Raw genomic sequence first — 22222 nt, 5'->3', positions numbered from 1 at the left:
GGAGAAAGGTACAACTAAAGAGTAAAGAAAGGGCCTAAAGAATGGGAAAGTACTGGGAGTACATGGGATTTTGGGTAAAGGTAAACGAAGACTACAGAAAACCACAAGAAATTTTATTCGAAACAAAGTTTTTGGAACGCAGGAAGGCAGTCCTGTAATTCCTTATAAATTAATGGCACTTTTAGGCATAATTTTGGGATCATTTTGGACTCCTAGAAGCCCTAGAGCTCCCTCCTCCTCCTCCCTCCAGATATTTGGGTGTATATCGCTGTTTTTTAAGCCCCTTCGTTCCCATTCATAGTATTATTATTATTATAGTTCCCTGTCAAAGGAAAAAAGTTTGTTTTAATGCCATAAATTCCGATCTTTAGTGGCAGAATGCGGAGGCTGTGCCAGCACTCCATTGTCTAGGAAAATGCTGCCATGTTTCCGTTTTGTACAAAGAAAACCGTTTGGCCAGCCCCCCGACATAAATTGTGGGCACTCTTCTGCGATCGCAGGAACACCCACAATAAGGGGGGAGGGGAGGGCACCGAATAGCAGGTTGCCAGATCGCGGGAACTGCGGCGAGAGGCGAGAGGCGAGAGGCGGCTGCCGGTTGCCAAATCGAACAAATGCTTTAATTAAAAATGTGTTCGCCTATTTTGTAGCTCCCCAACGAAGGGGGGCGGAGGGGGGTTACACCATTTACCGTTACAGCTCACATATGAGGAGGGGGGTGGGGGGAGCTGAGCGCCAGTCGAAAATCTGTCATAAATTTATTATTTTCAATTAATTATGAAAAGCCGACTGGCTGGCTGCCCGTCGATCGACAGTGGCGGCTCTGCGGCTCTGCGGCTCGGGACGCCCAAAATTCTATCTCTCAAAGGGGCGGCAAAGCGGCAGCGCTGGAGGCAGGGGCCAAATGCTTATTAAAGACCCCGGCGATAGGCCAGGCCAAATGCCAAAGTGCTCATTAGTCTTGGAGTCGGAGACGGAGACCCCAAAAAAAGCAAAAACCAAAACTGAAACCAAAACTGAAACCATAGCGAAACAGTGCGTAATTTATTGGTCGCCTCGAACACAAATTTGGAAAACGGGTTCTTCGTTCGCGACTGGAAATTCGATTGGAAATTTTCGAATCGAATCGAATCGGTATTTCAATTTCGGGGGCTCCATCGCGGGCTCCATTGCGGGCTCCCTCCAAGGCAATGCCAATTCGGCTTCGGCTTCGGCTTTGGCTTGGACATCGGCATGCCGTCCATTGATTGAGTTTTTCACAGTTTTTTTTCGTGAATGAAACTGCAACGCATCGGAAAAGGCAATGGCAACTCTGGCTGCGGGCAGGGTTGCATAAGACCCCGAAAGCACCGTATTGGGTGACACGTTCGAAGCAATTTTCGATTTTAGATGAATTGAAATTCAACGAGGCGATCGCACAAAAATGTCATTCATCGAATGATACCCAAGATGCGAGATGCGAGATCCGTGAGCCAAGATCCAAGAGAATTTCATAATTAGAAGAGCCCTGCAACAGATTCTCACAGCAAGTGCCCCGCGCGCACTGTGGCTGTGCCTGTGGCTGCCACATCGACATGGCCATGGCTGCCTCTTTGCATTTTATGGTCCAGTCCCGGTCCCAGTCCCGGTCCAGGCATCGGCATCGGCCATCGGCCATCGGGCAACTCCCTGAAAACTCACCTGGCAACCCATGAAACAGGAGGCAAGGAGGCAGGGGGGGCAGCAACGTGTTCATGGCCATGGCGAACTAATCAGAAAATTGAATCGCTTTAATTACTGCACAAGCAATGGAGGAGCAGAGCCGCCGCTGGAGGAGCACAAGGAGAGGCATATCATCAGCGGAGAAGCAGCTGCTCGGCGACGGCGGCTACTCGTCTTCTCTTCTCTTTTCTTCTATGAGAAATGAGAAATGACTATAGAAATTTTGCAATAAATTTTAATATGCGTGTAATGAGTGAATGAAGAATGCTGCCCGGCCTGGCCTGGCCTGGCCCAAACTATCGCATCGAAAGAGTAATTAGAAAAGGAATTTGATGCAGGAGTCGTCCTCCATCCACCATCCTCCATCCGCCATCGAGCAGAAGGTTAAGCTTTTAATTGCCCCGAAACATAATAATAATAATATCCGGGGGGGTCTCTGTCTGTCTCTCTCTCGAAACAGAGATCGTATATAACCCAGTGACACATAAAAGTGTCGCCTGTCAGGCAGGGGAACAGGCACCACAGCCACCACAGCCACCAGAGCCACCGTTAGACATTAGAGCCACAAAATATCTCTCGGCCAACTGTCAGATGGTGGAGCCAGAGGATGCGGCAGGAGGAGGCGTTGCTGCTCCGATGGCTGTCCCAGAGACAAAGCCAAGTAAACGGTCAGTCGGCGGAGGGGGGTTAGAGAAAGGCAGGAGGACCGAGGAGGGAGGAAGGCAGGAGTGAGGCAGGAGGGGGGCCGTGGTGTAACCCTACAATCCAACTGGCAGTCAAAGACCCGGCAGCCACCAGATGAAACTTTTCCGTTTCCCGGCAGTCATTAGAGATGGGAATTGGAGTTCCCTCTAGAAGCCCTCGTTCTAGGTGGAGTACAGTGATCACTGCCTAGTGGAGGCCACACTATTTTCTTAGCAGCCACTAGAGATGATGGGAGGAGCGGATGAAAGGAGCAATTCAAAGGATTTTCATACATTTTTGTATTAATTTAATGGTATTTTACTTTTATATGAGAAGAGAGAGCCATTCTAACGTGTGTATAGTAGTCTGGTATTTTATAGTATTTCTGGTCTTTTTCTAGAATTTTTCAGTAATTTTTTCTAGTGTTTTTCCAGTATTATATGTATAGAAATCCTAACATTTCTCCTGATATAGTTTTGTAGTATTTTTCTAGTATAATTTCTGAAATATTTCTTGTATTTAGCTACGTTTTTTTCTGATATTTGTTCTTGCAATATTTCACTGTTACTTTAAAATTTTTTTGGTATTTTTCTAGTATTTTTCAGTGATTTTGTCTAGACTTTTCCAGTATTCTAAGTATAGTATTCCTACAAATTTGTTGATCTGTTTTTGTAGTATTTTCCTGGTAATTTTTTACTGCAATATTTTAAGTATTTGGCTAAGTTTTTTCTGGTATTTTGTCTTCCAATCTTGGATTATATTGTATACTATTTTTCTGGTGGTTTTCTAGTATTTTTCTGATTTATCTGGTATTTTTCTAGTATTTTCTGGTATTTTTTTTTAGTATTCTTATTTATCTTAAAAAAAAGGCCACACAAGTGATTTTTGCAGACAGTTCAAAACAAACTCGTAGTGACATTATTAATAGCTCCAAATACTGATATATTGTTCCAGTATAATGCTACAAAGCAGCAAATTCGCTTCTCAGTGACATTTCGAGTCCACTCTCCAGTGATCTCTCCAACATACGACAACCCTATGGGTGTTCAATAAATACATCGTCATGGAAGTTCCATTTCTGAGCCGAAAACTCACATCTAAAAGCGAGTCACCGTCACAGTAATCACTGCCTAGTGGGGGGGCGTAGATTGAGCTGCCGAACCTGCAACAAGATCTGCTCTCCCCCGCTCTCCCTCTCACCCTTTACTGGGGGGGGCTCAATGCACAACGACTCTATTTCCCCGGCAGCTCGAAATGCCAAATATTTAGTGGCAAGCACACACAAAAGCGGCAGCCGTTGAGGCAGAAGCCGAAGCAGAAGCCGAAGCAATTCCCAGCCGTTGTCTTGGCGGAGCTACTGGGAGCTGGGAATGGAACTTTGGGGCTTTGGAGCTTTGGAGCTGCGATTGCGACTGTAACTGGCACTCCGACTGTAACTGACACTTTAACAGCAACAAGTGGGTGGACGTTTATGTCTCTTTGTCTTTTGGTCGTTTTCCTGCCTGCGGCGGATTTTATTTCATTCTTTTTCTCTCCGTGTGTGTGTGTTGTTTTTCGGTTAACTAAATCACACAGAAATGCGGCTTTAATGGCTCTCTCTCTCTCTCCCTTCGTTCGGTTCGGTTCGATTCGGTCGTTGGGGAGCTCAAAGAGAAATGCTTTCTTGGCAAACTTCTGCTGTCAACGAATTTGACAGCTCTCTGGTGCTCCATGGCCGCTCCATGGCCTCTCTCTAGGTGGGTGAACCATTTGTCGTTTAGTGAAATGAGTTGTCGGTAATTGCTCTATGGGATTGGGTTTGGGTTTGGGTTTGGGCTTCGTAGATTCGATCTGTGGCAAATATGGCAGCAGCGGCAGCTCTCTCTCTCTCCCATCTCTGGGAGTGTGTGTCCCTGTGGGCGTGCATCATTTGATGAAGTGCTGTCTTTGTCCGAGTCCCATCGAAGAGGGAAAACTGTTGATTTACGATTGAATATGTGAGTCCACAAATGATATCATCGTGACTACTCACGACTTAGGCGCTGCCCAGAGATTAATGACTTAATTATAGGCCATTCATTGGCAGGAGCAGTGGCAGGGACAATGGCAGGGGCAGTGGCAGGGGCAGGGGCGTGGGTGAATTCACAAAAATTCAGAGTTGGAGAAGATTCGAAGCTTAGGGCATCAGAGAGCCGCTATCACGGATGTATTGGGCAGGAAGCCTCTTCTATGAACGCTATTTCCTTTCTAGAGCACATTTCCACCAAGTGGCGCTGCTGCATGACGCGTGACACTTCTGTTGAAGGCCTCACGCTGCCATCTCCAGACTCGTAAAAGCCGAAAGTCAACGCCGACTGCCGTGGCAGTAGCAGCCCCCCCATCACCCCCCATCACCCCCATGAGCCGCATCTGGGCAGTTAATTTCAGGCCTTAATTAATTTCTAAAAGCATTTCTTTTATACGCTTGATCAGCATCTGTCATTCCACAGTGGCGCAGAGGCCACAAATATTTTCCACTTTCACATAAATTAAGCGGCAGACCACCTCTGGTTTCACTTGGCTTCGCAGGGAAAAGTAAGACTAGTGCCTGCCACAGCGTGAGTCACTTTCGGATGCTTTGGAGAACGATTCTTCGCCCTTTTCCCAAGGCAAAGGCAAAGGCAGGGCCAAAGACCAAGGCCACGCCCTCGTAGCAGCCCGGCACTTGGCCCAGATCCCGTGTTTATGAGGTGAGAGCTGAGAGGGCCAATGCCAATGCCAAAGCCAAAGCCAAAGCCAAAGCGAGAGCCAGCGATGATGATGATGTTAGAGGCGACCCCAAAAAAGACGCTTGGCTACCGCAAGTACCCGGGTATCTGTTTTCGACTCTGTTTCTGTTTCTTTTCTGAAATTGGAAGCCATTTTGTTGCCTTCTCCCTCCCTCTGATGGCCTGTGCCTGTCTTTCTTTCCCTTTCCTTCGTCTGATGGGCTGTTTTTTGTGGCTGCTTTACATTCTGTCATGCAGGAAAGACAATACGAAAAGGAGTCGGGGCTCGGAGCTACTTTCCTTGCCGCAGATGATTGCCTGCCGCCATCGTTGTGGCATCCACCATTCTCGCTCGATTCTCTTGCACCGCCCCTGGGCCGCTCGGGTTGGTCATTGATGACGTGACTGAGTGGCTCTCCAGCCCGAAGTCTCTCACCCTCCGAAATGGTGCCTGCTGTCAGTCAGTCAGTCAATCAGTCAGTCAATCGGTCAGTCATTCCACAATTGTCGTTTGTGGTGGGTGAGGCCTTCAAAAGTATTACCGAGTGCCCGACAAGTAGCCAAAAGACAAACAGAAAAACCAAAACAAAACTCCAGCCACTCAGCCACTCAACCACTCGACCCCAATATTTCTTCTGGCTTAAACTCCAACTCCGTCCAGCAATTTGCTGACAATTGTCTTGTTGTTCCAATTATTGTTCTTGGCTTTTCTTTGGGGCCTTTGCTGTCCATCGAAGTGGCCAAAAGAGGGGTATATTGGGTTCTTGAAGCATTCAGGCGGTCATTCATTCATTCACTCGAATGAAGAGTGGAGGAAAAGCAGGATCCAAAGAGGATTGTATATTCTCTTCTAGGATTGGGCCTCCACAATAAATTGTGCATTGAGACATCTAAATATCTAAGCATCTAGCCATCTATCGTTCTATAGTACCTTTAGAAGGTCCTTTCTGTCGACTCCCAAGGGGCTCGACCTCTAGATATCCCCTACTTCTTCTCCTTCTACTCCTTCTGGCTTTTATTTACATTTAAACAAACTTATGGCAAATAATCTTCGAGTTGGAGTGTTTTTACAGGCACTTCTATGTGTTAAATAATTACCTGTCGACTTTCCTTCCATTTTTCATCCTTTTTTCCTCTCATATTTGAGTCTTTAGACTGTTCTCTCCTTGGGAGCCACCAATCTGCAAATAAATACAAGAAAAAAGCTAGATTTAGTCTCTTCTGCACTCAATATGTGGCCTGCAAAGCGTCCTACAGTGGAGACTAGCTACGCTGGAGAGTGGAGACTACCTCCAAGTGGAGAGAGGAGACTGTAGACTACCCCCTAGTGGAGAGTGGAGACTGGAGACTGGAGAGTGGCGACTGGAGGAGCCTGGACAACTACAAGACAAAGCACCCAAATGGTTAAATGTTTTTGTTTGCAGCCCAAAAATGGCAAATTCTAGCAGATTTTTCTTTACTGCCGGCATTTCGTGGCGAGTACACGTAGCATACCCTTTTAAGGTCTCTGGAAGAGAGAGAGAGAGAGCCTTTGGGCTACGAGTATTTTACACGCCTCGTAGAAGCATCCTCCTCCCGCTCCCGCTCCCCCTCCCGCTCCCCCTCCCCCTCCTTGGGGCAGAACCAACTACGGAATTTCGCTGGCAAACTGTCAACCTGCATTTGCATTTCGCGTGACTCCACATCCAACAAGCAACATCCCCACCATCCACCATCCAAAGACGAAGTCCCGGTTGCCATTTCCCTGTCTCTGATCTGTGGGCAGCGGCGGCGACAGTTGCGAATCAGAATCAGAGCCAAGAGTGTCGCCTCTTCCTTCCCACCATCATCATCATCATCATCATCATAGTCGTCGTCGTCGTCGTTGGAGAGTGCCACAAAATTAGCCGCCGCCTCATTAGGCAGCCCCGAACCTTATCAAGAGACAAGGAGAGAGGGGGGACAGGGAGAGGGGGCACAGAAGAGGGGCTGCTGTGGCATGGAGATATGATTTGCCTATGACAAGACTCCCATCCGTCTGGCATCCGTCCCATCTCGAAGACCAGTTCCTCAAAACAGAAACAGTTCCAGAGGTGTCGCCCCAACCCCATGCCCCTCCTCCTCCTCCGCCGCCTCTCCCTCTGGGGGCCACGTCAGCGGCAGAGTTTGCCGCATGATTGATGCCTGTTTTGCGTGTGTCGTGCCTCAAGCTTCTCCCTCTCGTGGAGTGGCAAGGCCAAGACTTGGACTTGGACTTGAAGTACAGTTAGAGAAGTGGATCTGCGGCTGGCTGGCTGGCTGGGGATGCGGGTTTCGACTCTGGTCGATCCAATCGGAACCGATCCGCAAGCGTTGGCATTATCATGCTCTCGCGGCTTGTTCCAATGCGACATCTGTCTGCCGCCTGCCCCCCTTTGGGGCACACCAACGAGACCTCGTGGGCCTCGTTACGCGCCTCGTATTCGCTGTGGCAAGTACTATTTCTTCTCTCATTTTCCGCTGAAAAACGAACGCACTTGACTAACATAAATTTTCTCATTGTTTGCATCGATGCGGCAGAGGTTGCAACTGCAGCAGCAACAGCAACAGGCATCTGCCTGCCGCAAAACTGGAAGTGGCCGCAGCTCCATCCCTGCTGCTGCATGCCCCTCTTGCATTGTTGCATTTACATTTTTGGTGTCGATTCAATTAGTAAATATAACCAAAAGCAAACAGACAAACAAACCGAGTGGCAGGGAGGCAGAGAGCCCAGTGGGGGCATGGGGCAGCATGGAGGAGGAGGAGGAGGCGGAGGAGCAGGAAACCTGTACAATTGTTGACCATGCTCATGCCTAAATAGCCGCAGACGAAGACGACTCTTAGTCCCGACTCCAGCTGTGGCATCCTATGCCCCACCGCTGCCGCTGCCTCTGCCTCTGCCGCTGCCGCTGATAAATCTTTGTGGCAGCAGCCGGGGGAGGTAGTGGGGGAGTCCGACTGCGGCAACAACTTCCTGTATCGCAATAGGAGTCGCATTCGAGAGTCCGATTCGCAGTTGCATCTCTCGAGTGTACCCCCCGCCCCGTCTTACCGTCTCCCCGTCTCTCCCTGTCCCTGGCCGTGTCCCTGTCGAGTGTGTGTGCAAATTAAATTGCTCGCTAATGAAGTGAGGGGCAGGGGGCCTCCTTCTGGTCTCCAGTAATGTCTTCATCATCTTGCAACAATATGACACAAATTGCCAAACAAAATTCGAACAGTTCGCCCGCTTTGGGTCAACTTTTTGCCACAGGCTCCGATCCCCCACACCCCCCCTCTCCAACCCTCTCCCTCCATTAAATGGCAATAACCAGGCACGAGGTGATCGCAGCTTATCACCCCTCCAGAGGCAGCGAGGCAGCGAGGCAGCAGCTCTCCGAAGTCAAGGCGTGAGAGGGCCAACAATTTCTGACATTTAAGCGGGCAAAAGGCGCCGCCATTGCTGTCGCGAGTACAGTGGATGCACGCTAGAGGGTACAATCCAAACAATACTAGATATCTGCTGATTTTGAAGGGAATGGGAGACGGGCATAGGACTAGGCACTCAATGGAGAGATAATAAGTCAGAGAAAACGAAGTGGAAACCGTCTTTAGAGAAGATTAGTGATGGAAAAGGGAAGAACCACACTTTAAAGGGGAAAAACTGATGGGAAGAGAGGTGGCAATGCCTCCAGAAGCTACTTTTGAGGTGTTTCTGGCACCTCCAGGATGGTTTGAGCACTTTTAGAGCCTATTCGGGGTTCAAATTAGAGCCGATTCGTGGTAGAAAGATGTTTCATAGAAAACTAGTATGATTATAGCCGATTTCCTCGTTATATCTCTGCCGGAGAAGCATAAATACAAAGGCCACAGTGGGAATCTACTGTCACACCCTTCCTTTATCCCCCCAAATCTACCTCCCCTTTAGGCACCCCTTTTCGCTCTTAGGCAGTCCCCACTGTACCCACACATATGCATGACTCTGTGTATGTGCAACAATGTTGCTGATTTTGATTAGAAGGTGAAATAATGATGTTAACCTCGTTGCTCGGTCGCTCCGTTTCGTTTCGTTTCGGTCGTTTCATAAGCTGGGAGCCCCAAAGCCCCCTCATGTGGCAGGAGGATGGCTGTATGGCTGTAGAATGGCGAAACGGGGCCGGGGTTAGAGTTGATTTGCCCGAACATTGCATTTTAAATATGAGAGGAGGTGGAGGGGGCATAGAGGGGGGCATAGGGGGGATCCCCTACCCGCAGCTAGGAATAACCAAGAATCGAACAGAGTGCCAGACAATCAGCGAGGCTTTGGGCTTGGGTTTGGGCTTGGGTTTTGGGAACCCACGGACACACGGGAGACAGGAGCAAGGCGAGTCGATGATTTAGTGTCCAGCTGTGGCCGTGCACATAAATTCACCTGCGCTGACAGTCCCCGAGAGTCGCCGCGACTCGTCCTCCTCGAGTGGCCCCAAGAAAAGCGAAAGGCCACAGACTCCGATTCCGACTTCGATTCCGATTCCGAGTCGCATCCGATGCGGAGTCCCGGTGCTGCAACGTTGCAGCGAAATTGTTGAAAATTGAATTGAAAATAAAATGTACATTTTTGGAGGGAAGCTGCTGTTGCCGCAGCGGTTGCCTTCTCAGAACTCTTTGGGGGCACATTCTCGTATGCAAAAGAGGCGAGAGGGGCAGGGGGCAGGGGGGAGGGGGTCTGCTACCGAGTGATTGACTCATGAAAAGGCAGTGCAAGCCACACAACTGTTGAAGCTAAATTCGAATCTAATTCAAAAGAAATGTGATTAAAATCGTGGCCGGGCATCCAGCCATCCAGCGGGCCCCCAAGTATCCCCTGGAGTTGTCCCCAACCACTGGTGCCTCAAGTTGAAGCTTTTGTGATGTCATTATATTGAAGAATGGCAGCAGAGCACTGTGGCAGCAGACATTGACATTGAAAGGAGCACAGAGCAGAGCAAACAGAAAAGGGATGCCAGGCCAATCCGAGCGGACCCTTGTCGGGGTCTTCGTGCCCCCTCGTGCCTCCTGCCACAGGTAGCCACTGACTGAATGTCCATGTGGGTCTAAGCTCAATGCGAATGCCAAAAAGCGAGGCTAATCGCTGCCCAAAGGAACGCGAATGCAAAAGCCAAGGGACGACGACGACGACGACTGCTGCTGCTCCGAAAGAGACAAAGGAGATGGAGATGGTGGAGAGACCCCTCCACTCGCCCCGTCTCTGGGTCTCTCCGCGAAGAGTTCTCCACTCAAGAATGGCGGCATTTGCGCTTAAGCCTTGGCAATGAATTCATCGTTGACATATCTCGTTAATTTAATTTCTTATCGTAGGGATAGCATCGTCTTCGAGGTCTGTTCTTCGGGGCTCTTCGGCGGCTCGGAAGCCGCATGGCTGACTGATTTTGTGGCAGGGGGGGGCAGGCGGGCCTAAAGCGGGTTTAAGGGCAGCCACAGACGGGGGCAGGCAGGGGGGGCATGTGGCAGGCAGTCTGGTATGCAAAATAGCTGCAAGGATGCGCCGAGACAAGGCCTGGGCTGTGGCCACGGACTTCGAGACGCCAAACGACTAGTCCCCGGCCTCTGGTTTGTGGTTCGGTTTCTGTTTCTGTTTCTGGTTCTCTTTTCTTTTCCTTTCAGCCTTTTGCTACTATAAATTTTTGTCAACGATTTGTACGCATTGTCTTGCCCCCCCCTGCCTCCTCCTCCTCCTCCTCCTCTGGGTTGAATGAGCATTCGGTTTGGTGGAGATTTTTAGCATAACCTTTGATTGGGTCCGTGTGTCTGTGTGTGTGTGTCCCTGTGTGTGTGGCGGCATAGATCCTTTGTGGATCAATCAATTTTTTGGGGGCACCACCGAGAGAGAGAGAGAGCGAGAGGGGACTTCTTTCGCTGCTTAATTGTTATTTGCTTTTGGCGCGGGAAACGCTTTCCCCAATTAACGATAAAACATCTGGGGGGGGGGACTGGGTACTGGGGGCATGCCCCCGTCTTCCCATATACTTGGAAGGTAGCACCACACATTAAGCGCAACATTCGCGCAAATTAACGCAAGAAATGCTTATCACAGAAGTCCTGCCTGCCTGCCTGCCTGCCTGCCTGCCTGCCTGGTGGGGCACCTCCTTTCAGGCCTAACGAAGTGCGCGTACTCCCAGCGAGGGTAACACCCCACATACTGGCTCAGACCCCCCTCCCCCCACCCACCCTCTGTTGCAACGCGTCTCTGTTGATGATTTTACGCACCAGCCAGCCGTCCCCACGCGAAACGAAGCCAAAGCCAAAGCCGAGGCCGAGAGACCATTGTTCTGCTCCCTCCCTGCTCCCGTTGGCTGTTGCACCTTCCAGCACACCTTGCCACAACTGGTGTTGAAAGCAATTTCAAAAATGATGAGTATGATCGAACAGTTCTTCTGTCCGCCCGTCCGCCCGTCCTCGTGCCTCCACTGCCGCCGCTGCTGCTGTTGGCTTTTCGATTTGCTTTCAATATAATTTGGAACCCCTTGCCGTCGCCCCCCCCCCCATCCTCCGGCCTGCGCATAAATATCTTCGAGGAGCGAGAGAGACCTTCCTTCCTGCCTTTGTCTGGGGGCTGCGGCTCCTCCAGCTGGTCCAAGACGAAGACGAAGCCAAGACGAAGCCAATAAGCAGTTTTGCTTTATCGCTTATTAAAAATCATTTCGCTCTTCGTATTTTTCAAGTTTTCAGCGGTGCTTCCAGGTCCATCTTCGGGTCCCTTTCTGGCTTTCTGGCTTTCTGGCTTTCTGCCTCTCTGATGGCTTTCTGGCTTTTGTTATTAACTTTGACTCACATGTCGATCACTTGGGCTGATGATTTTCTTCAATTTTAGCGCACATGAGAGCGCCGTCTACGTCTCCATCGAGGCAGCGGCGGCTCATCATCTGCCAGAGCTGCTCCTCCACCTCCTCCTCCTCATCGACAGCTTCCTACATTCCAAGAGACGTCTGTCAGTCGACGTCTCGGAAGAGCAGGCTGTCCATCCCTCCATCTGTCCATCCCTCCTCTGTCTGTTGTGATTGCTATCTCAGGGAGCAGCAATACTCCAACTCCAACTCGTACTCCAACTCGTACTCGTATTTATTCAGAGACCCCGAAATATAATGTAATGTTTTGTATGGCTTCTGCTTCTCTGCCTTGAATCGTCTTCGCTTTCATTCTCTCTCTGTCTCTCTCTCTCTCTCTCCATTTGTTGCACGTTGCCGCTGTCCGCTATGGCAAATTATGGCAAATACACACCTTATACCCTGCCCCCCCTGCCCCATCTGCAGACAATGGCAATGGCACACACGCACAGAGACGTGGGGGCCCTTCTTGCGTCTTTCGTCGTTCGTCTTTCGATTTTTATTTCTTATTGTTTTTGGGTTCTCCTCTCTCTGTGGAGTTCTCTCTTCCGTCCAGCTCCAACGATGATTACAAGATCACTTATCTGCCTTCAATAAACTTCGGCATCGGTTGCTGTTATTATTTTTTAATGTAGTTTTTTAAGTACCATCAAACACTTGAGACTACGAGAGCGAGAACCCACCTACCTACCCGCCACTCCCTGTTGCCCCTTCAGCCGTTTCATCTAGAAAACGTTGCTGCCCCATCGATCGATAGCCCAAGAGGTAATTACCAGGCGATCGATGGCCGGGGGGGGTGCGGAGGGGGCTCGTACGTAGTAGATTATCGTAGTAGATCTTCTTCTGGCTTTTGGAATTTCAATTTCTGTGTGCACCTGCCCCTCGAAACACTTTCTTTCCGTTTATTGATATCTTTATGGAGGCCCACATGCCTCCTGCCTCCCGCCTCCTGCCACATGCCTCCATCAATGGCAAGTACAGTAATTTGGCTGCAAGTGCATCCCCAATGGATTTTCCCCCATTACCACGTAACTCGGACTCGGGCTCGGTTGGATCCCCTTCTGGGGAGGAGGGAACGCACTTAGGCTCTACAAATACTGCCACAAAGTCCTCGGTGCTCAGGGATCTTCTCTCTCCCTGGAAATGGATTGAAATCGAATCAAATCTTTGCTTTGTTTGCTCCAAAGGCTCTCCAAGGGTTCTCTATCGATCTTTCTGCCTTCTGCCTGGCATTCCTTTCGCTCTCTGGTGGAACATCTGGCCTTTTTGATTTTAATTATATATTGTGACCAGTCTCCCTCCAGTCTCTCAGTCCCCCCCCCCCCCCCCACGCCCCGTCGCCAGTGGAAAAACCTTTATATCGAAGTGGGCGTGTCACTAAATAAATTACTTTTCTATACGAAAAGAGTGGACGCGGACGTGGACGTGGAGTCGAGAGTTTTTCCCACCACATGTGCCACAATCTGTTGCAACAGCAGTTGCAGTTGCAGTGGCAGCCACGGCTTTGGTTCGCTGCCTTGGAAAATTGTTTGCTAAACGCCCTTTCCTGTCCGAATGTCGCTTTTGGGGACTTTGGGGCTGAAGTTGAAGCTGAAGCTGAAGCTGCGCGTAATTAGCATAAATCACTTCGAATAAGGCTACCATTTTGGCTTGACCAAATTTGTTTATAGACTTTGTGGCTCTTTTGGCATTTTGGCATCTCCTGACAGCGCACCACCCCCACCACCCCCACCACCCCCACTGCCCCCACCACTGCCTCTACCATGTATCCACGACATGGACCAAGAGTCACGCATCGCTGACCAAAATTGGCCTCCTCCTCGAGACTCCCAGCAGCATTCAAAGGAGATTGCGACTGGGGTTTTGTTTCGTTTCGTTTCGCTTCGTTTCGCTACTCGTTCGCTCTTTTCTTTTTGGGCCGAAAGTTGAGCAATAAAGGCCATTTGCATTGCACTCCAAAAAGCCAGCAAATAGAAAGTACATTTTGTTAATTGAAAGTCAACCGAGAGACCAACTGAAAGAAATACCCTCCCACCGAACAACAAAACCAATAACAAACCCAAAAACAGCAACAAACAAAAACGACAACGACGAGTCCACAAATCAATTGAAGCGCAAAGTTTTTCCATTCATTCCAGTTTCATTTCCAATTCCAATTTCCAACTGCATTTCCCGATTGTTTCAACTTTCCCATGAATGCAATTAATTTGCAAAGACAGTCGTTAATGGAGGGGGGGTGTCCCTCCCCCATATTTCATTCCCTTGGAATCTGATTCAATATTTAAAAGAAAACATCTTCTTGGACTCGGGATTGCCTCTTGGTGGAGTCTTGGTTCCTTTTTGGTCACCAAAAATTAAAGAAAACTGAAATTTGCGACATTTGGTGACCCCGACATATTTCTAAATAGTCATAATCGTTTAGATACCTATTCCTCCCTCCTCAATATGGATTATTCTCTGAGTTTCTAGGAATCTGGAACAATTCCGGTGCCCACAATTCCAATAAACAGCAAAATCCAATACGTGGTGACCCCGAAAAAAGTATTTGTGTTCTCTTAGATAACTAATTCTCCCTCTTCAAGATTGAGTACTGTCCACCTGTCTCGGAATCTGGCACGTTTTTGATGACCAAAAGTCCAATTAAGATAACATTCCCACATTTGGTGACCCCAAGAAATGTCTAAATCATCTATATTCTGTTAGATAACTAATCCTCCTTCCTCAATATTGAGTAATGCCCGACTTTCTAGGAACCTGGAACTCTTTTGGTGACCCCAAGCCCAATAAAGAGCAAATTCGAACATTCGGTGACCCCGACAAATCAATTTATCTCCTAAAATGGACTAAAATCCCCGATCCAGACTTATAATTCAGTGGGGAAACCTCTCCGTATCCACCTGAGCTCTCCATCCCCTCCTCCTGCCACCCCTGACCACAAATCAAATGAAACGTTAAGTGCTTCCCCTTCATTTCCATTTCCCGATTATTTCAACTTTCTCATCAGTGCAATTAAAGTCCATTAGGCAACTTTATGACCAGTTTTGATTTGTGGTGGGCGCTGGGAGCTCCATCAAGCAATTGGTGACCCCGACGAAATTTATTCAACCCTAAGGAGAGAGAAAGACCCTCCAGTTCCAGCTGGTGACTGGTGGCATCTGCCATAGCTCCTGAGTGGGACTCTGGGGTCCACTCGCAGACTGGTTATTGGGTGTCTCCAAGCTCGGCTCGCCTCTCCATTAGACTTGCCCCAGTTGCGGCTGTGACTCCGATTCCTGGGTGACTTTTGCTTGGTTTTTATGAGTGCGTCGCAACGGTCGTTGTCCACTCTTTCGTATGGCTTTTTTTTTTGCTGCTGTGAGCGGCCTAATTGAAAAAATGGTTTATTAAAATGGCATGCGATAAAGCCACCTGATCGGGGGGGCAATGGGGGATTTAGTGGGGCGCTGGCTTAACGCATAATATTTCCGTCATTAGGCCCCGCAACGAGTTTCGGAGCTTCAGAGCTTCAGAGCTCCAGAGTTTTTTGGGGGGGCATTGCATAAGAGGCTGCCCGCTCGGGAATCGCTTCGACTGCAGCTCCATCTTTTGTTTCCCCCAATTCGTAATTTGTCGGACGTGCCAGCCGGCGATGATGGAGGTTCTGTCTATCGCCCCCGCTCCCACACCCACACCCACACACACAATGCGGTGTCGGAGGGTAGCGACGCCCTGAGAGAGCGATACCAATTATAAAGCCGTGCACTGCGCTTGTTGGCCATAAATTCGCGTCTGCTTATCATTTTCCATAAACAAGTCTGGGGCCAAATGGGAGCCACTCGGCGAGTCAAAACTTATGCAATTCTCTGCAGAGTCCGTGGTCCGTGGCGGAGTCTGCTGGTTGCAGGGTAATGACAGGTGTTTGTAACTCGTTTGTAGCCTAACGGAGACCCCAAAAAAATAAATATTGTTTGCCACAACACAGAAACCCAGTCAGAGACAGACAATCGGCACTGGAATCGCCCCAAACTGCTGGCTGCAGCAGGGGGTCTCCGCCAGCGTCTACGTCTACGTCTCCCAGTCGTCGCCAACGCAGAGATATTTGCATTAATATAAAGCCCAAACCAATTTATGCCCCACAGCAGAGAGAAGCAGCTGCAATTGTGGGCACCCCAAAAGAGGATGGGGCTGGGATGGGGCTGGGATGGAGCTGGGTTGTGGATTCCCATTCCAGTGAAAGTGATCCTCGTAGATGCGGTTTGGACACAGTTCTAGGCGTACAATTTCATTAGCCAGACAATTTTCCATTTGTCTTCTCTGTGGTCAAGGCAGGGGAATGATGATTTTGATTATGTTTCCGTCCGAGTGTTGCGGTCGGAGGCATCAGACCTCATGAGACAATAAAATTGATATTTGCGGTTCTTGTGGTCTCTGGTTTCAGCCACTGGAATGCTGCCACAGTGGCTATTGAACCCCCACCGAAGTCCATGGCCTCGAGAGTGGAGAGTGGCGACTGATTTGTCATTGTTAGCGCGTAATTAACACACGCCCCCAAGGAGAGCTGCCGCCCACCGCCCACCGCCCACTGCCCACTGCCCCACAGGAGTGGCATAAACATAAATCAGGAGACGGCAGATGGTGGCTAGGGGGGGCTGGGGGGGCTGGGGCTGATTCCAGTGGCAACTTAATTGCAAGGAGCTTGCATAATTCCCATTTAAGTGAAAAAACTCTGCCTAATGCCACCAAAATATCTCAAAGCCAAACATTGAAAAACACTTCGGGGCGAAATTCAATTTGCCACACTGCCTGCCCCACAGACTGCCCCGGACTGTGCAACATGCACCACAATCATAATTAATTTCGGTGGTTATCGCGCTGGCCTGCTTCCGAGTGGAGCTGCACCTGCTCTCCCCTCTCCGCTCTCCGCTCTCGAAAAATCAGCAAAATCGATATTTAAAATCGCATAAATCGCCGACTCTTGCGATCCACATGCGTTCCACACACACACAGGCTCCACCAGCCAGGTCCGAGTCGGAGTCCGAGTCCGAGTCCGAGTCCGAAATTGGGAATGGAACCACTTTGCAATTTGATTTATGCGGCCTCTCGGACTCCGCGGCGACTCCGAAGAGTGTTTTTGCTGTGTGGCATGGCTGCTGCTCTGTGGGGTGTGTGGGTGCGTCGTGGCGACTCTGGCTGTAACTGGATTTGGGAATTGCTTTAAATTACGCAAATTCGAAAATTGCAAAGGCGAGACCCCGAAAACAAAGACAAAGACAAAGACGGCGACGGAGACCATTCGGAGACCAATCCAATGTGGATGTTGAACTTTTGATTAACTTATTGGACACACACACACACACACACTCACACACACAGAGACACAGAGCAAGTACCGTTGCCTGGCGCTGTTTGCGGTGCCACTTGTCTAGGGAGTTGTCGTTGCACTTTACGTGCCACATGTGTGCATTTATCAAGGCACCCCAAAAATAAAAAACCGAAAAAGTGAAACCGAAAACCCCAACCATCGAAAGTCGGCGACAAACAAAATCAAATAAAAATCCCGACTAATTTATTAGAGCTCCAAAATACGGCACGGGGGGTTGCTAGGATGGGGGGGGAGGGGGGATACTACCCGTGGTATTTATGTGGGCTTTTGTGGCACTTTGTCATGCGGCACTTGCCCCACGATTTCCGGGAGCGCTCTCTCCGGCTCCGGGATCTCCTCCTTGGCCACATTTCAATTTCTGTGCAAATATTTACACAATCTGGCGATAAATTTATGCGCTCTTCTTCACATTTTCAATTTGTGGAAGGCACCTCCGGCTCCCAGACTCCAACTTCGCCTCAGAATTTATGCAAAATCCCACAAAACCGATCAAGGAGCCACGGCAGAGAGAAACGGTGATTGTTATTGGCCTAGAGAACGGATCCACGGATCTGTGGCGTGTGGGCGGACGAAATCGAATTCAAATTCGATGATCCACCGATCGGTGATCGTCGATCGGGGATCGGGAGGTGGGAGTACGAAATGGAGTCAAGTCGCGGGTCTAGGGCCCTCGGATTCTTATCGCCAGGCTCTTAGCTAAAGGCCCGGCCAGATGCGATCACTCTGTGGCAGCCACTTGGTGTGTGGCCCCTCGCCAGTTGGCTGTGATCCACTTGTGGCATGGCTGCTGCATCGCCACCGACTTTGGGGCGACTTGGGGGGAAAGTTTCCCACCGTTTTGCAGCGAGCTTTCGATTCGCCTTTTTCCAGCGGAAGTGGCGACTGTTTTCAGTGAAACTTTGGTACGGAATAGCCACATCTTTTCCCTGGACAAAGCATCTTTTGGCTGCCACAAAGTGTGACCAAATCCCCTGTCTCGGCCGCTACTGTCCCGTGGCATCTCAGTGCCAATTAGAATGTTTTATTGCCAGTCGGGGGGACAGTTTTCTGTGGCCTGACTTCCTGTCGCTCTTGATTTCATTCGAGGTCCACCGCGTGGGCGACTCGTTAGGCCTTCGCATCAGTGGAGCGTGCATCCAACTTAATTAGTTGGAGGGCGAGGAGGGGGAGTAGGAACTGCAGTTTAATGAGGAAGCGAGTCGCCGAGCCATTGATTAGCGCCCGAGATTGCCTTCAACGAAGGGAAACAGGAACTCAGAAACCGAGATTCAGATTCAGATTTCGATTCCGATTCCGATTCCAAGACGCTGGAGTTCATGAACTCTTGTGGCAGGGGCACATTCCAGCCAACAACTTTCTGTGTCTTATGCAACGATCCATCATCGTAGCTCCATCGAGAGTCCGTTGCAGGCTGTGCAGGGGCCTGTGATGGCGGGTGGTGCTGCAGCTGCAACAGAAACACAAGAAACGCATTCGCATTCGTCCAGGGAGAGGGGGGAGAGAGAGGGAGGACACCCGTCCCCCTGTTGGCCGCCTTTTTTCGTGGTTTGTTCGCATGTTTTCGGCGCAGTCGCAGGCCCAAGTCCATGGCCATCGGCCATCGGCCAAATGTAAATCTCTCCCCAGCCCCAACCCCTACACCCCTCCCTCTCTCCCCCCCTGCTCACGCATTGGTATGTTTTTTCTCTGTTTTTTGTTTGATTTATCAATAGATGGCCATGGACCTCATGTCCCTCAGTTTTCGCGCGCGCGGCGAAAGCAAAAGTCCACGATCCCCGCGAATCCGAGTTGAGGGAAAGGCGTGCGAGCGATTGCCTCAAAAGTTGAACCGTAAACGTAAACGTAACCGTAAGCGAGGGGGGCGGGGAGGAAGGCAGGTAATGGGCATTGGCTAAGAAGACAGCTGCAAAAAAGCCGCCACAAGTGGCAGGCCGAAAGGCAGTGCCACAGAGCCGAAGAGCCGCAGAGCCACAGACGAAGCGGAGAAGCAAACATAAATCAAATGAAGGAAAATGTACAAGATAAATTTTTAAGCACACTTATTTAACACCTAACAACCTTGTTAGATGCATTTTGATGATGCAGTCGGAGTCCGAGGCACCAGTCCCAGTCCCAGGCTCCAGACTCCAGCCTCCAAGTGGGGCTGTGGCTGTGGCTGTGGCAGAAAGAACTCTGAAGAGAGCACTGAAGAGACCCGAACAAGTCAGAAATCTATACCGGAAAATTAAAAATTCTTAATAACACGACAAGCGGCACAGCGGTCGGTGGTGCCTGTTGCATGGTCGGTGCCCGGTCGGTGGGTCGGTTGCGGCGTGCAACAACTGTTAGAATTGCTTTTTGGTGTAACAGCAACAGCAGGCCCAAGAAAACCAAACAGAAATAGATCTTTCCGCCAGCGTTCACCTCTTTTAAGACCCCTGTCTCTGTCTCTGTCTCTGCCTTGTGGCAGGCTTTGGGCCTCAAATTTTGCACAGACTTCGAGAATTCTACCAACTATCCTACGGATGGCTCCAAATCGTTTCCAGAGGTGGCTGATTCTTCGTACTTCCCAAAAACCAATTGGAAAACCCCTAAATAGTGCCATTTTTCCCCATTTTCCACCTATTCCCAGCTTCCAATCGTGGCTGAATCTTCATTCAAGCAGAGTATTGTCCAGCGACTCGTTTCTCCACCTTTCTCTGTGGCCCCCCGTCTCCTCTGTCTCCCCGCTGATCTACTCCTATGGCTTATAAATCTTGTGTGCTCTGTAAAATAATTTATAAAAATTGCAATAAATATTGAGGGGCCCTGATAAGGCGTCAACATAAATCAGGTGTTCCTCCGAGGAGGAGGAGGATGAGGAGGAGGCAGCAGAACCCCGTGACTAATCAACGCCGCAAAAGTGTGAAATCTTCACACGCCGCAATGCCACAGAGTGCCCCCCCCCCTACCCCCTTCCCCATTCCGTAACCCCAAGGGAATGCCAGAGCGTAAATGTCTTTATAACTAATTCGATACTCAATGAAAGGGAGGGAGGGGACGGAGGGAGGGGGGAGTGCAGACCGCAACAATTTCACGCTTTCTGCACCGTGCCACAGAGACGCCCCCACATGTATGTACATGCAACACTTTCTTTCGTTTCGGCCCCAATCTGGCATTGAATGTGGGATTGATGGGGGATTGAGTCCGAAATCGAGTAAGCCTCAGCGTCTCTGGCGGCACGTAGCCACGTAGCCGCTTCTCATAGCCCTGGCCAGAGCCAGGTCTAAATCATCCACATCTGCCGGAAATTGCATAAAAATACACTGCACGGCCGCTCGTTGGGCCTCTCCTCTCGTCTTATCAGAGTGTTTGCTGCGGTCTCTCATTCTCTCGCTTGGCCGATAATCCCTGGCAGCAGAGACACGACCAACATTTTGGCCAGCTTCTATTAGCCAGGCAGCACCCCTCTCTCCCTCCCCTCCCCTCCCCTTCCCTGCCCTGCTCTGCTCCTCTGCACAAGTGTTAATCAAACTTTAACCACAAACATCCGCATGGCCATGGCCATGGCTGCTGCATGGAACGTTCTCTCTCTCTCTCGTTGTGGCAATCATCTTCCTCATCCTCTTTGGCATTGTCTGCACTCCACGCCACTCCCTGGGCATTTTTTTGGGTTTATTTTCTGTACGTTAAATAAGGTAATTGAATGAAATTACTTTTGACAGCTTATTTGCATACATCAACAGGCGAAGAGGCAGCACAGAAGTATCCCCAGACGCGGGAGATGGTAGCTTGTTAGCCCCCATAATTGGTCATTGAATGCTCTGGCGACCCCGCCGCAGAGAGTGTGAGAAATGCGTGCTGACAAAGATGAATAACTCGAGAGATGGCCGTGGCCCTGGCTGTGGCCGTGGAGACTTCTTCAACGAACTTCGAATTGTTTTTCGGGCTCCCTTTTGGAAGATGTCACTGGGGTTTTTTTTTGCCCCGATTTGATTTGCCTTTCACTGGCAGCCACGACAGGCCCCAAGACTCCTCCTTCCCCCCCTTTTGGGCCCCTTTCGTGTGGGCGTGCATTCGTTTAGGCCCTGCTTTGCGCTCTTTACAGAACTTCCATGTTGTTGACAGATAAAATTGCCAATCTGTTTGGCTGACGACATCCTCAGGGCTCCAGTCCAGGGCTCCAGCCTGGCGACAATTTCACTCGCGGGTTAAACGGGTTTAAACTTCTGGCTGGCTGGCTGGCTGGCTGGCTGGCAGCCGGCTCTAAGCTTAATGAAAGTCTTTAGTCGCAGGAGCCCGCAACAATCTAAGCAGATCTCCAGACAGCCCCGGTTGGCCGTTCGGTCCTGCCTTTTGGCTTACAAAAAGTGTAATTAGCGCTGGAAATGCAACGTGCAACGTGCCACAGAGAGAGTCCAAGGGGGTAGCCGGGGTACACGTTTCGCTTTAAAGGCATATCAGTGTGTGTCCCCCCAGACCCCCCTCGAACCCAAGCGAAGGGAACGCTTTGAGGCAATCACTCGGTTGCACCACCCCCCCCTCATCAGCACCCCTCCTCCTCCTCTTGTTCTCCTATTTAAAGTGAAATAATGACAGTTTTAATTGCTGATTTGCTGTTTGGTTGTTCGTTGGCGTCAAAATCCAACGATGGCCCCCGCTCTAGGGGGCTCCCCCTCACTGTCTCTCCCACCCCTCGAAGACAGCCTACAGAATGCAAAACGCCAACTAATTGGCAGCCATTAAAAGGGGTCAATGCTCCCGGCCCGTTTAAGCCCAATCTGTGATTCATTCCAGTAGCGGGAGACGCCTCGGGAGAGGGGAGGGGGGAGAGGGGAGAGGGGACCCAAACTTAAGTTGACACATCGCCCGATACGCCCGATGATCCGGCCGGAGGGGGCCACGGATTCCGAGCATGAAAAATTGCCAAATTAAGCCCCGAAAAAGAGGAGCCC

The 22222-nt window shown here is 50.0% G+C and overlaps 1 protein-coding gene across 1 annotated transcript in view; it reads left to right on the top strand.

The window, feature by feature from the left end:
- The window catches only part of LOC6595453 (protein dachsous), a 66601-nt gene that overhangs the window by 24411 nt on the left and 19968 nt on the right, over window positions 1-22222 (top strand). The gene's annotated exons all lie outside the window — the stretch shown is intronic.

This window comes from Drosophila persimilis, unplaced genomic scaffold (assembly GCF_003286085.1).
Source record: "Drosophila persimilis strain 14011-0111.01,24,50 unplaced genomic scaffold, DperRS2 tig00000191-arrow-pilon, whole genome shotgun sequence".
Classification (NCBI taxonomy): domain Eukaryota; kingdom Metazoa; phylum Arthropoda; class Insecta; order Diptera; family Drosophilidae; genus Drosophila; species Drosophila persimilis.
The sequence above is the reverse complement of the archived record's forward strand: the minus strand, read 5'-3'. Positions and strand labels throughout refer to the sequence as shown.